This window comes from Bufo gargarizans, chromosome 5 (genome assembly GCF_014858855.1).
Source record: "Bufo gargarizans isolate SCDJY-AF-19 chromosome 5, ASM1485885v1, whole genome shotgun sequence".
NCBI classification, from domain to species: Eukaryota; Metazoa; Chordata; class Amphibia; order Anura; family Bufonidae; genus Bufo; species Bufo gargarizans.
Window position 1 is genome coordinate 200,080,205 of NC_058084.1, and position 13,363 is coordinate 200,093,567.

Consider the following 13,363-nt stretch of genomic DNA (forward strand, 5'->3'; position numbering starts at 1 on the left):
AATGTGGATGAAAAAATCTCTGCCAAAAAAAAATAAAAAGGAGGGGAAAGGCGTCTGCCAAGACCTAGGAGCTCCGCCCAACATCCATACCCACTTAGCTCGTATGCCCTGGCAAACCCGATTTCTCCATTCATGTGGATGAATAAATCATTGCCAGGATTTTTATATATATATAATATATATATATATATATATATATACATACACACACATACATACATATATACATAGTGTTTGCCAAAGAATATGAACACTGCCGCCTCCTCAGCTCATATGCCTCGGCAAACGTATCTTTTACTGCAAAGGAGAAATCTCGTCTTGCAGCGCCGCATACACCGACTTTTGTGTAATCTGACAGCAGCGCAATGTTTCTGTCAGAATGCACATCGGTGCTGCAGCTAGTCGATCAGTTGGTCCACCTGGAAAGTTAAAAAAAACAAAAAAAAACAAGGCCGCAACGCAATAAATTTTATTAACTTTATAATAACATTTGAACAGAACATATAAACTTTATTTAACTTTTTGAACTGAACGTTAACTTTTTGGCTTACTGGTGATTTTTTTTTTTTTACCTTTATAGGACAAACCTCTCCTTCCCCATGGGACAATGTGCAAAGCGCAAATCGCCCAAAGATGTGGCAAAGTACATTATGCACTTTGTCCCAGGTGAAAGGAGAGGTTTGCAGCAGCTGTGTGTGAATGGGCCCTAATAGCCCTGTTTACCTGTCCTGTGAGATGTGATCCCTATGCTAAGTGTACCTGTGTGTGGCACTTCCAGAAACACTCCCCTAAGCATAGGGCAGGTTGGTCAGGGCAGTCAGGACAGAAATAGCGGGTGTCACGCCTTATTCCACTCCTGCTACAGACACGACATCTTTTTCGGGGTGACGGTTGGGTTGAGGTACCAGCAACGACATTGGGGAAATGTCGCTCGTGTAGACGGCTAACTACACTGGTGGATGGGGCCACGGAACCTCCTGGATACAGTAGGTTCTCGATGATCTCTTCCTGAAATTTGAGGAAGGATCCTGTTCTCCCAGCCTTACTGTAGAGAACAAAACTATTATACAGAGGCAACTGAATTAAATATACAGACACCTTCTTATACCAGCGTCTGGTCCTGCGGGAAAGTAGGTAAGGAGACAACATCTGGTCATTGAAGTCCACCCCTCCCATGAGCGAATTATAGTCGTCGACACAGAAGGGCTTTTCAATGACACTTGTTGCTCGTTCAATATGGATTGTCGTGTCTGCGTGAATGGAGGAGAGCATGTAAACGTCACGCTTGTCTCTCCATTTCACCGCAAGCAGTTCTTCATTACACAAGGCAGCCCTCTCCCCCCTTGCAAGACGGGTGGTAACGAGCCATTGGGGGAAGCCCGCGTGACTAGTTTGCGCGGTGCCACAGCAGCCAATCTGTTCTAGGAACAGATGCCTGAAGAGGGCCACACTTGTGTAGAAATTGTCCACATAAAGATGGTACCCCTTGCCAAATAAGGGTGACACCAAGTCCCAGACTGTCTTCCCACTGCTCCCCAGGTAGTCAGGGCAACCGACCGGCTCCAGGGTCTGATCTTTACCGTCATAGATCCGAAATTTGTGGGTATAGCCTGTGACCCTTTCACAGAGCTTATACAATCTGACCCCATACCGGGCGCGCTTGCTTGGGATGTATTGTTTGAAGCCAAGGCGCCCGGTAAAATGTATAAGGGACTCGTCTACACAGATGTTTTGCTTAGGGGTATACAAATCTGCAAATTTCTGGTTGAAGTGGTCTATGAGGGGCCGAATTTTGTGGAGCCGGTCAAAAGCTGGGTGGCCTCTGGGACGGGAGGTGGTGTTGTCGCTAAAGTGCAGGAAATGCAGGATGGCCCCAAATCGTGTCCTGGACATAGCAGCAGAGAACATGGGCATGTGATGAATTGGGTTCGTAGACCAATATGACCGCAATTCATGCTTCTTGGTTAGACCCATGTTGAGGAGAAGGCCCAGAAAAATTTTAATTTCGGAAACTTGGACTGATTTCCACCGGAAAGGCTGGGCATAAAAGCTTCCCGGGTTGGCGGATATAAATTGAGTGGCATACCGATTTGTTTCTGCCACGACTATGTCCAAGAGCTCCGCAGTCAAGAACAGCTCAAAAAATCCCAATGCCGAACCGATCTGAGCTGTCTCAACTCGAACTCCAGACTGGGTGGTGAAAGGGGGAATTACAGGTGTGGCTGAAGTTGGGGACTGCCAATCAGGGTTTGCCAGCACCTCAGGGACTCTAGGGGCTCTACGGGCCTGTCTGTGCGGTGGCTGCGACGGGGTAACTATTGCACGTGCCACCGTACCAGCTTCAACTGCCCTTCTGGTGCTCGCCACTTCACCATGTTGTACGGCAGTGCTGGTACTAGGTCCAGGATGGGCTGCGCTGCTGGTGTATGCCTCACCACGTAATCCGACAGCGCCAGCCCCACTCTGCTGCCCTTGAAGCGGATCCTGCGCAACCTGTGGTCTAGCGACACGGGGCCGGGTACGCCTGGTGCTATCAGGGATCTCAACCTCCTCGTCCGAACCTTGGGTCAGACTGCCACTGCTTTCTACAGGTTCATATTCTGACCCGCTAGATCAGTGGTTCTCAACCTTTCTAAAGCCGTGACCCCTTAATACAGTTCCTTATGTTGTGGTGACCCCCAACCATTACATTTTTTTCCTTGCTACGTCATAACTAATTTTGCTACTGTTATGAATTGTAATGTAAATATCTGATATGTCCCCCCAATCATCATCATGTGCCAGTATAAAGTCGTCATCCCCCCAATCATCATCATGTGCCAGTATAAAGTCCCCCCGCCCATCATCCTGATGTGCCAGTATAAAGTCTCCATCCCCCCCATCATCATGTGCCAGTATTAAGTCGCCCCCCAATCATGTGCCAGTATAAAGTCGCCCTCCCCAATCATCATCATGTGCCGGTATAAAGTCCCCCTCCCCAATCATCATCATGTGCCGGTATAAAGTCCCCCCGCCCATCATCATCATGTGCCAGTCAGTATTAAGTCCCCCCCATCATCATCATGTGCCAGCCAGTATTAAGTCCCCCCCCATCATCATGTGCCAGCCAGTATTAAGTTCCCCCCATCATCATCATGTGCCAGCCAGTATTAAGTCCCCCCCATCATCATGTGCCAGCCAGTATTAAGTCCCCCCCCATTATCATCATGTGCCAGCCAGTATTAAGTCCCCCCCCATTATCATCATGTGCCAGCCAGTATTAAGTCCCCCCCATCATCATCATCATCATCATCATCATGTGCCAGTATTGTAATAAAAAAAACACTTATACTTACCTCAGTGTCAGTGATGCGATGCAGGCCTCTTCTGGCCTGTGTCCCGCGCTGTAGGGCCCAGGCGGCGTGATGACGTCATCGCGCCGCCTGCGCCGGACTCTGATAGGCTGCCGGCCTAGTGCGCCGGCAGCCTATCAGAGGAAGGGGAGGGGACACACCTCTCCCTCCCCTGCACCGCCGCAGCACAGGCAGATTACAAGGGAGATGAGCGCAATGGAAGCGCTCATCTCCCTGTGCTTGACTGCGGCGGCGGCTCACTTGGGGGGCGGGAACGGGGGCATTTTAGTTGGGGGGGCACCGTGGCCCCCTCCTGGCGACGCCACTGCTCACGAGGTAGGGTAGTATAACGCTACACGGGCGCCCCACAATAGGAAGCTTCACGCGACCCCCCGGAAAGGGCCGATCGACCCCCAAAGGGGTCTCGACCCCTAGGTTGAGAACCGCTGCGCTAGATTCATCAGATGAGGGTTCCCATTCCTCATCCGACTGGGTCAGAAGCCTGTAGGCCTCTTCAGAAGAATACCCCCTGTTTGACATTTGCACTACTAAATTTAGGGGTATTCCCTGAGACTACCCAAGAAAAATGGGAGGCTAGCGAAGTACCAGAGGCCGCTGCGATTGATAAAAAATATCAAAACTGATTTTTTTATCGCCGCAGCGCTTGTAAAGTGATTGTGCAGTGATCAAAAAAAAAATTTTTGTCACTGCGGCGGGGCGGGTGTGGGTCAACGCACGTGTGGCCGACCGATCAGGCCTGATAAGGCAAACACTGCGTTTTGGGTGGAGGGCGAGCTAAGGTGACACTAATACTATTATAGATCTGACTGTGATCAGTTTTGATCACTTACAGATACTATAAAAGTACAAAAGCTGATTAGCGATACGCTAATCAGTGAATAAGTGACTGCGGTGCGGTGGGCTGGGCGCTAACCGGCGCTAACTACCTAACCAAGGGGCTTAAACTATCCTAAAATCAATTACTACTTATGAATTGTAACATAGCAGTTACAATTAAAATAGAGATATTGGTTACTATAAGAAAGTCATTGACTCATTTAAACGCACAAACCTATCAATATGGAATTTAAATACCACATATAAAAGAACTATAAACAAACTATATACAAGCGGGACATATATTCTACCTATCAGTTGGTCATTTATATAATATCATTGGAGAGATATATGTAAATCGATTTGTCAATTTATTCATATGGAATCTGATATTGCTGCTATTCATAAGGAGGACATATTTTTATTAATTGTTTAAAGGGATTCTGTCACCTCCCCTAAGCCAAAAAACGATTTTAAAGCAGCCATGAAGCACAGCTTACCTGGATTAGGCTGTGCTCTTTTATCTTGAAATCCGTCCAGCAGTTACTGCAAAAAACGACTTTGATCGATATGTAAATGTGTCCTGAAGGTGCCCAGAGGGGCGTTTTTTTCTTCTTAGAGAGCCCAGTACCGCCCCTCTTTCAGTGCCCAGCCCGCCTTCCTTGTACTGTCTAACCGCCGCCTCCAGCCTGCCACAGCCTCTCCTCCCTCTCCTCCCCCCTCCCTCACGCCGAACGAACTCTCGCACAGGCGCAGTACCCACTGAGGGCTGCGCCTGTGCGATCATCAGGAGACTGAGGGCGGCAGCTTCATCTTCGTCACTGGGCATGCGCCGAGCCCAGTGACGTCCGATGTTCGCTCTTTCCCTCAGTCAGCCTGGTAGGAAGCGCAGAGGATTGCCGATCGGCTGCTGCACCCTGCGCTTTCTCCAGTCTGCCTGCCACAGTGAAGACGGCCAGCGATTTCTTTCCCCACCCTCCCTTCAGGAAAGAAATAAGTATTTGTTGGGGCAAATTAGGTATTATTATATGAAGTAAAGCTGTATTGTATTTAGCCGATCGGCAATCCTCTGCGCTTCCTACCAGGCTGACTGAGGGAAAGAGCGAACATCGGACGTCACTGGGCTCGGCGCATGCCCAGTGACGAAGATGAAGCTGCCGCCCTCAGTCTCCTGATGATCGCACAGGCGCAGCCCTCAGTGGGTACTGCGCCTGTGCGAGAGTTCGTTCGGCGTGAGGGAGGGGGAGGAGAGGGAGGAGAGGCTGTGGCAGGCTGGAGGCGGCGGTTAGACAGTACAAGGAAGGCGGGCTGGGCACTGAAAGAGGGGCGGTACTGGGCTCTCTAAGAAGAAAAAAACGCCCCTCTGGGCACCTTCAGGACACATTTACATATCGATCAAAGTCGTTTTTTGCAGTAACTGCTGGACGGATTTCAAGATAAAAGAGCACAGCCTAATCCAGGTAAGCTGTGCTTCATGGCTGCTTTAAAATCGTTTTTTGGCTTAGGGGAGGTGACAGAATCCCTTTAATAATCATGTTTTTTGTATTTATTATTAATCTTTATGTATATAGGATTCAGCAACTATTATGTAATTGTACACTATTAATGAGCAATACAATTATGGTATATTAATTAATGCAAGAATCCTGATTTATTGATATGTTTTTATTGAGATTAATTTAGATAGCTAAGGCATTGTATTACAAGGTTATATTACGCTACGGTCACCAAACACCAAGACGTCCATTGACAAATATTCCAGTTATCAGTGATTTTACAAATAATTTTATGACTATTCTAATTATATATGTACAATAAATATTTAATACCATATCCAAGGAATTCTCTGTATACATATATGTATTCCATATGAGGTGTGCACAACCAACCTATATTTCTTCTAAGGTATAGTATTAAGGTTTATTGCTTGTGATTTTATTCAAAAATAAATGCTATATTGATCAAGATTATATTTCCATGCCACGCCAGAAGATAGTGTGCCTTCTACATAACTAATTTACAATATTCAAGGTTCATTTACTTCAAGTTGGCAGCTCAGGGTGTGTAACCTTTCCACTGCAACACTCTCTGTATCACAGTTCAGGGGCTGTGTCATTTCTCCTGCAGCTCTCTCCTTATCACAGCTTAGGGGAGTTTATGCTGCAGCTCTCTCCCTATCACAGCTCAGGGGTTATCTTTTCAGCTGTAGCTCTCTCACAGCTCAGGGAAAATGTATTTTCTGCTGCAGTTCTCTCCCTACCACAACTCAGGGGGTGTGCCCTTTCTGTTGCATCTCATTCCCTGTAACTATTACAGCGTTCAACAGTAGATCCAGCTGGTGGCAGTTGAAGAATATAACTGAGCACTTGCGACCACCTCAGCAATGTTACCAAAGTGGCCAGAGGAATAAAGAAAATAACAAACTGCAGGTGGTGCTATACTGATACATTTTACAGACTGAGTGGCTACACAAACTTTTTAATAGCATGTAATTACCAAATTATTCAGATCTAGGAACTGGTTTGAAAAACATAGAATACTTATTGTGGGAAACCCCCTTTAATACTTGCTGTTCCCAGTGAGAGTGACAAGAGGATGCACAGTTTTGTCAGTCAGCATAGTTAATGCCCGCATAACACTGCAATACTGCATGGCCATTAACAAGGCTGACCGACTAAGGCTACCGTCACACTAGTGTTTTTTGCGGATCCGTCATGGATCTGCAAACACGCTTCCGTTACAATAATACAACCGCATGCATCCGTCATGAACGGATCCGGTTGTATGAGGTCTTATATAGCCATGATGGATCCATCATGAACACCATTGAAAGTCAATGGTGGACGGATCAGTTTCCTATTGTGTCCGAGAAAACGGATCCGTCCCCATTGACTTACATTATGTTTCAGGACTAATACATCTTGCTCCGCAACACATTGCGGACAGCAAAAACGCTGCTTGTAGCATTATTCTGTTCACGATGGGGATGCAACCAAACGGAACGGAATGCATTTTGGTGCATTCGGTTTCATTCAGTTCAGTCCCCATTGACAATGAATGGGGACAAAATGATGGATCTCAATAGCAGAATTGAAAACCCTAGTGTGAAAGTAGCCTAACTCCTTGGCTGCAGCATGAACGCGTTGCAACTGCGTTGGGGGGGTCATACCTTTAAACAGCTGGACCAGACTACACCGGTTTGTTAGTAGCTTATTACCATGAAAACAGACACAAGCACCAATCATGATAAGTCTCCCGCAAGTCCTTTATTATGCTTGCCTCACACTGGAATCACTGGAATCAGCTGGACAAAAACAGCTGCGTGCAGCAGTATTTGTCCGGCTGATTCTCAGCATGCCGGATCGTTCCCCGATCACCACCAGACCCCATTATAGTTAATGGGGCCGGACGGCATTCCAGTAGCGTCCAGAGATGTCTGATCCAGCAGGCTGCTCCTGACAGGAACAACCTGACACATGTGAAAGAAGCCTAAGATGACAAATGTGACAATGATATCTACAGGTGATAGATATGATAGGAGTATCACAAGCGACCAATAGTTTTTCTTCCATGTTGTGAAATATGCAAAAAAAGATAAAAAATTTCAATTCCGGAGAGAAACAGAAAGAAATTCTTCTCTGCAACAGTTTCTACATTGTGCTTCCCTATTTGTTCAATAAATGTAAAGGATGCTGCAGCCCCCAAACAAGAAAATTACAAATCACATTAACACCATATACACAGATGTACCACAAAAGGGTAACCATCTTTTTTTGTTTTAATTCCTGTTGCTTTTATAGCACCAAGACATTCCACTGTGCTGTAGAAAGAAAATGTGTCTGTAATCAGATAGGGCTCACCATCGAATTTCCCTGTTACTATGCTTTTGGAGTGCGAGAGGAAACTGAAGTGCCCAAAAGTGCCCATGCAAACCATAGGGAGAATATAAAATCTTCGCGCAGACATTTACAGATTATATTTAACTATACAGCGCTGTACAGAGACTGTCACCCACTCTCGCTGGTCCTCATCCCTATAGGGGTTTGCGATTCGAATTTAAAATTTTCGTATTGGCATGAGCCTTAGGGCCAGTTCATGCCACATTTTTCGAAACCTCAAAACCGGCTCCAAAAACTCCTCAAAACAGTTTCCCATTCATTTTAATGGGAGGCAGCAGTTGCTTTTTTTTCCACTTGGAAAAAAGAAGCATCATGCCCTAACATGGGGCAGAATTCACACTGAATCTCCCATTGAAATGAATGGGAAACAAAAAAAACAGATCCGTACGTGTCAACATGCTTTTTTTCCTGGTTTTTGACAAGGATCTGTGCCAAAAACTGCAAGCTGAAAATGTAGTTTTGTACTGAAGTAAACACCCATTGGTTAAAAAACACGCATCATGAAAAAAATATGTTTGCAGATTTTCAAAAAACGTCCTGTGAACATAACCTTAGTATGATGTACCCAGCGGAAATCCACACAAACACAGGTAGAAAATACAAACTCCATGCAGATACTTCTAGATTTTAACCATATAAACATCACTACTCCTCCGCTAACACTTTTACACTATGCGGTGTACCAATATTGTATGAAGAAAAGTCCCACAAAGCAACAGTTTCCCAACTTTCTCTCTATTGCCAGACTTCCCCAAAATGCAATTAGCCATTAGGATCCGTTCACACATTGCAGATTAGCTGTAGAAAACGTACTAGCCCAATTCAGTTGTTTAAAACAGATTTTCATGTGCTGAAATTTCAGAAAAAATAATAATCTGCCGCATGTGAACATACTATTTAGAAGGAGATGCTGTGCGTACTGCATGATCTGTGATCCAAACAAAACCGCCACTTCAATGTAAATACAAGTACAGTACATTTTCTTTAAGGCTTCTTTCACACTAGCGTTTTTTGCTGGATCCGTTACCGATATCGTTATGAACGGACCCGGCTGTATTATCATTGCCAAGATGGATCTGTCATGAACTCCATTGAAAGTGGAGGACAGATCAGTTTTCTATTGTGTCAGAGAAAACGGATCCATTCCCATTGACTTGCATTGGGGGTCATGCCGGATCCGTCTTGCTCCACATCACAGGACAGAAAGCAAACTACAACATGTTGCGGTTTGCTCTGCGGTATGGGAACGCAACTAAATGGAAAGGAATGCATTTTGGAGCATGCTGTTCTGTTCAGTTCAGTTTTTTCCCTTATTGACAATGAATGGGGACAAAACTAAAGCGTTTTCTTCCGGTATTTTGCCCCTATGACGGATCTCAATACCGAAAAACTAAAACGCTAGTGTGAAAGTAGCCTAACTCCTCTATCATTAAGCCATTTGGCAACAAAGTTTGCGATTCCCCCCCCCCCCCCCCTCGAAAAGCCATAACTTTGTTTTATTTTTTTTCCGTTGGCACAAGCATATAGTTTTTATTGGTATAATTTTGGGATACATTATAATTTATTTGTTTATTTTTCATAGTTTTTTTAATTAATAAACGGGCAAAGAATTTTTTTCCCCCCAATATATATATATATATATATATATATATATATATATATTTTCTTAAACTTTTTTATTTTTTTACTTGTCCCTTTGGGAAAGTAAACATGTGATTGATCAATCGATTGTACAGTATGTACAGTACACTGCAATCCCTCTACATTGCAGTGTATGGTAATTTAACCACTTCAGCCCCGCTAGGTGAAACCCCCTTCATGACCAGAGCACTTTTTACACTTCGGCACTACACTACTTTCACCGTTTATCGCTCGGTCATGCAACTTACCATACAAATGAATTTTACCTCCTTTTCTTCTCACTAATAGAGCTTTCATTTGGTGGTATTTCATTGCTACTGGCATTTTTACTTTTTTTGTTATTAATCAAAATGTAACGATTTTTTTGCAAAAAAATGACATTTTTCACTTTCAGCTGTAAAATTTTGCAAAAAAAAACGACATCCATATATAAATTTTTCGCCAAATTTATTGTTCTACATGTCTTTGATAAAAAAAAAAATGTTTGGGCAAAAAAAAATGGTTTGGGTAAAAGTTATAGCATTTACAAACTATGGTACAAAAATGTGAATTTCCGCTTTTTGAAACAGCTCTGACTTTCTGAGCACCTGTCATGTTTCCTGAGGTTCTACAATGCCCAAACAGTAGAAAACCCCCACAAATGACCCCATTTTGGAAAGAAGACACTCCAAGGTATTCCGTGAGGGGCATGGCGAGTGCCTAGAATTTTTTATTTTTTGTCACAAGTTAGCGGAAAATGATGATTTTTTTTTTTTCTCTTTTTTCCTTACAAAGTCTCATATTCCACTAACTTGCGACAAAAAATAAAAAATTCTAGGAACTCGCCATGCCCCTCACGGAATACCTTGGGGTGTCTTCTTTCCAAAATGGGGTCACTTGTGGCGTAGTTATACTGCCCTGGCAATTTAGGGGCCCAAATGTGTGAGAAGTACTTTGCAATCAAAATCTGTAAAAAATGACCGGTGAAATCCGAAAGGTGCACTTTGGAATATGTGCCCCTTTGCCCACCTTGGCATCAAAAAAGTGTCACACATCTGGTATCGCCGTACTCAGGAGAAGTTGGGGAATGTGTTTTAGGGTGTCATTTTACATATACCCATGCTGGGTGAGAGAAATATCTTGGCAAAAGACAACTTTTCCCATTTTTTTATACAAAGTTGGCATTCGACCAAGATATTTATCTCACCAAGCATGGGTATATGTAAAATGACACCCCAAAACACATTGCCCAACTTCTCCTGAGTACGGCGATACCAGATGTGTCACACTTTTTTGCTGCCAAGGTGGGCAAAGGGGCACATATTCCAAAGTGCACCTTTCGGATTTTGCAGGGCATTTTTTACACATTTTGATTGCAAAGTTCTTCTCACACATTTGGGCCCCTAAATTGCCAGGGCAGTATAACTACGCCACAAGTGACCCCATTTTGGAAAGAAGACACCCCAAGGTATTCTGTGAGGGGCATGGCGAGTTCCTAGAATTTTTATTTTTTTTTGCATAAGTTAGCGGATATTGATTTTTTTTTGTTTTTTTCTCACAAAGTCTCACTTTCCGCTAACTTAGGACAAAAATTTCAATCTTTCATGGACTCAATATGCCCCTCACGGAATACCTTGGGGTGTCTTCTTTCCGAAATGGGGTCACATGTGGGGTATTTATACTGCCCTGGCTTTTTAGGGGCCCTAAAGCGTGAGAAGAAGTCTGGAATATAAATGTCTAAAAATGTTTACGCATTTGGATTCCGTGAGGGGTATGGTGCGTCCATGTGAGATTTTATTTTTTTGACACAAGTTAGTAGAATATGAGACTTAGTAAGAAAAAACAAAAACAAACAAAAAATTTCCGCTAACTTGTGCCAAAAAAAATGTCTGAATGGAGCCTTACCGGGGGGGGGGGGGGGGGGGGTGATCAATGACAGGGAAGGTGATCAATGACAGGGGGGTGATCACCCATATAGACTCCCTGATCACCCCCCTGTAAGGCTCCATTCAGACATCCGCATGATTTTTTACGGATACATGGATCGGATCCACAAAACACATGCGGACGTCTGAATGGAGCCTTACAGGGGGGTTATCAATGACAGGGGGTGATCACCCTGATCATCCCCTGTCATTGATAACCCCTCCTGTAAGGCTCCATTCAAACATCCGCATGATTTTTTACGGATCCACAAAACGCATGCGGACGTCTGAATGGAGCCTTACAGGGGGGTTATCAATGACAGGGGATGATCAGGGTGATCACCCCCCTGTCATTGATCACCCCCTGTAAGGCTCCATTCAGACGTCCGCATGTGTTTTGCGGATCCGATCCATGTATCCATGGATCCGTAAAAATCATGCGGACGTCTGAATGGAGCCTTACAGGGGGGTGATCAATGACAGGGGGGTGATCAATGACAGGGGGTGATCAGGGAGTGTATATGGGTGATCACCCGCCTGTCATTGATCACCCCCCTGTAAGGCTCCATTCAGACGTCCGTATGCTTTTTGCGGATCCGATCCATGTATCCGTGGATCCGTAAAAATCATACGGACGTCTGAACGGAGCCTGACAGGGGGGTGATCAATGACAGGGCGGTGATCAATGACAGGGGGGTGATCAGGGAGTTTATATGGGGTGATCATGGGTGATCAGGGGTTTATAAGGGGTTAATAAGTGACGGGGGGGGGGGGTGTAGGGTAGTGTAGTGTGGTGTTTGGTGCGACTGTACTGACCTACCTGAGTCCTCTGGTGGTCGATCCTAACAAAAGGGACCACCAGAGGACCAGGTAGGAGGTATATTAGACGCTGTTATGAAAACAGCGTCTAATATACCTGTTAGGGGTTAAAAAATTCGGATCTCCAGCCTGCCAGCGAGCGATCGCCGCTGGCAGGCTGGAGATCCACTCGCTTACCTTCCGTTCCTGTGAGCGCGCGCGCGTTCACAGGAAATCTCGCGTCTCGCGAGAAGACGCGTATATGCGTCCAGGAGGAATAAAGCAACCACCTCCCGGACGCATATATGCGTACAGCGGTCGGGAGGTGGTTAAAATGACACCTGCCATGACAACCACTTGGTACCCTGAGAATGCATTGTGCCCAGCTCCAATGACAACATTGTTATTGATGGTGTATCAGAGGGGTTAATTGGCTAAGAACAGAGTTATCTCAATTCCAGGCCGCTCTATACACTCCTAGCACATCTGTGAGGTACAGTTAAAAAATGCAGCTAGCCCCGCAAAAAAAATTAGCTCTCAATCAGCTTTTGCTAAAGTTTGTATTTTTTTCTACGTATTAACACATCCAAAAATTAAAAAATGTGGTATTGTTGTAATTGTACTGACCCACAAAATGAAGTCAAAATGGCTTAATCTAGGCAAAGCCTTATAAACTAAAGCAATAAAACTATGGTGCAATTTTGTCTTCCAATTCCACCGCATTTGGAATTTTTTTTCAGCTTCCCACTACATACACAACTTATCTTGCAAAAAAACTAGCCCTCATAGGGCTATGTGAACAGAAAAAATAACTAAAATGATGGCTCCAGGAAGGCATGGAGTGAAAAATGAAAATGCAAAAATGGAAAATCACTGCATTATGAAGGGGTTAATCAATTGAGTTTCATGATTTGTAATCAGCTTAGAATTATGATCCTGATATTGTAAATAG

At 44.6% G+C, this 13,363-nt stretch overlaps 1 protein-coding gene across 5 annotated transcripts in view; it reads right to left on the reverse strand.

The window, feature by feature from the left end:
* DNAJC13 (DnaJ heat shock protein family (Hsp40) member C13) overlaps positions 1-13,363 on the reverse strand; it is a 215,749-nt gene that overhangs the window by 144,798 nt on the left and 57,588 nt on the right. The gene's annotated exons all lie outside the window — the stretch shown is intronic.